The sequence below is a fragment of the Phaseolus vulgaris genome, chromosome 8 (assembly GCF_000499845.2).
Source record: "Phaseolus vulgaris cultivar G19833 chromosome 8, P. vulgaris v2.0, whole genome shotgun sequence".
Lineage (NCBI taxonomy): Eukaryota > Viridiplantae > Streptophyta > Magnoliopsida > Fabales > Fabaceae > Phaseolus > Phaseolus vulgaris.
Window position 1 is genome coordinate 20972040 of NC_023752.2, and position 2918 is coordinate 20974957.

Genomic DNA, 2918 nt, shown 5'->3' on the forward strand with positions numbered 1-2918 from the left:
CTTTTAATGTGTGAAATATATTGCAAAAATGAAAGCTTCTTTCAAGTGGTGACAGCTTCTTTCAAGTCCAAAAATGAAAGAATAAGTAAGAGAACACATTTAGGAAGTGAACTCAGCCTATCAATACGGTTTTTTCCATCTTCTCCTCTGTCTAGGGTTAGTCTAAGGATCTTTTCTGATGAAGGACCTTCAATATTGGAAAGTTGCAAAAACAGGTCCTTCAAACTTTTGTCTAAGAGTGTGGTGGTGACAGCTTCTTTCAAGTCCAAAAAAGAAAGAATAAGTAAGAGAACACATTCAGGAAGTGAACTCAGCCTATCAATACGATTTTTCTATCTTCTCCTATGTCTAGGGTTAGTCTAAGGATCTTTGCTGGTGAAGGTTCGACCATTTCAAAGGATATGGTTTTCAACTTTGGGAACTTTGGAATGAGAGAATGGAAAAATTGAAAAGTCGGCACAAGATTTAGACAGTGACTTTCTAACTTAAGACTTAAACAAACCGCCATTTGAACTAACGGTGAAAAATAATCTTAATAAAAAGTAGATTTGTTTTATTAATTTATTTATTGGAAAAGGACCATGCTGACATTCTTTAACTTTATAAATGAACATCAAATATATATTTTTTTATTACTATTTCTATTTATGCTTGTATTTAATTAACTGTCAAAACATTTAAAAGTACAAATATTTTAATACTTAAATGACATCATGTAATAATCTTTAATTCAGTTGCAAAAAATTAACCGTCTGTAACTTAGTATAGTTAGAAGATAAAATTACATTGGAATGATATAGATTTTTTTTTAACTATTTCTTTATGAAATTAGAAAAAACATAAAAACAAGTTGAATAGTTATATAAATTTAATTATTTACCATATGTAATGAAAGATAAACGTTTAATTCGGAAAACTCAATCATCTGTAAAATTATATTTTACAAGTACTGTAAAATTATTACTAGATTCATTTGATTTAAAAAAAATTTAAAAATGAAATATAACTATAACATCAAAAGAAATAATTGTTACTTTTAAATTTTTGTGTGAAATATATTGCACGCGTTTGCTTGCGCTATTTTGCAAACAGAATAAATTATTCTTTTACAATCAACTCTCTTTCCTTCTTTCTATTTTCAAATTATCTATTAATTATGATGATGATAATAACATACTAATTATTTTTTCAATCTTACATTTGTTATTTTTGCAATAATAATTATTATTATATATTTCTCAAATGTTATATTAAAATATATTAATAGCTATGAATTGATATATTAAAATAGCATATATTATTAGAGTGTGAAAAAAGATTATGAGAATAGTGTGGAAGAAGGAGACTTGTGAAGATGAAAAAGATGAGTATGGATGGAGGAGATGAGTTTGGATGAAGAACATGAGTGTGAAAGAAGATTAAGAGAATAGTGTGGATAAAGGACACTTGTGAAGATGAAAGAGATGAGTGTGAGTGAAAGAGATGAGTGTATAAGGAAACTTATATAGGAAGGGAGAGACATAATTGGTTTTCATTTGTTGTCACAAAGACGCACAATTCTATAGCACATAAGTTACAATCGACTTAACCGAGTTAACTTAAATAAATTAAAGATAGTTAACCTTCTTTTGAAGGGAATCATAGTTTTGACAAAAGCTTCTACCTTTATCGTTAACATAAAGCTTTCGAGTCTAGGGCATCCATCGAGAAGCCTCTGAATAGAATTCTCATCCTCCAATCTAAATGGATAGAATTCTCATCCTCCAATCTGAATGGATAGAACTCAACATACCTCAGATTGGGCAAACAAACAGTTTCTCGAATTTTTCAACCCACAGAAAAGGTTAAAGAGAAACTAGTTAGACTCTCCGACGAGAACATGTTAACAAGAATGTATATAGAATATGCCTCAGTTCTGTTATAGTCTGCATCAAGATTAAGATTAAGCTCCTTCCCCTTATAAGTAGAAAGTGCTTCAGCTGTGGAGGATAACATTGACCTAAAATCCCGTATGAAGTGTCCACAAAATGTTGTGCATCTATCTTAAGAATTCAAATGGGTACATCTTCATTTCTTTGTAGAAGCATTCTTTTAGCGAACATTGAAAAAAGATGAAAGCGTTTAATACATGTACAATAGTTGTCATCAACGGGGAAAGTTAAATCAATACTAGGAAGTTGCAAAAAAAGGTCCTTCCAGCTTTTGGCCAACACTGTGGTGGTGGCAGCTTCTTTCAAGTCCAAGAATGAAAGAATGAGCAATAGAACACATTCAGGAAGTGAACTCAGCCTATCAATACGGTTTTCTCCATCTTCTCCTCCGTCTAGGGTTAGTCTGGGATCTTTGCTGTGAAGGTTCAGCCATTTCAAAGGATATGGTTTTCAACTTTGGGAACTGTTGGAACTTTGGAACGAGAGAATGGAAGAATGAAAAGTCTGCACAAGGCTTAACAATAACTTTCTAACTTATAGCAAGTGGGATTAGGGTTTTAAGACTTGAACAAAGCGCCGTTTGAATAAATTATTTAAGTGCTGTGCAAAATAATCTTAAAAAGTATATTTATTTATGTATTTAAATTCCAATATTCATGAAAATTAGGTACATCGATATGTTTCATTCATTCGTAGGAAAAAGACCATTATGAGATATTTGTAAACTTTATAAATGGACATCTGATACAAATATTTTAATACTTAAGTTGACATCATGTAATAATTTTAATTCTTAAGTTGACATCATGTAATAATTTTAATTCAGTTGCAAAACATTAATAGCCTGTAACTTATTATAGTTATAAGACAAAATTACATTGGTTTTATATACATATTTTCTAACTATTTTTTCTAAAATTAGAAAAAACATAAAAACAAGTTGAACAGGTATATAAATTTAATTATTTACCAATTATTGTCATGTAA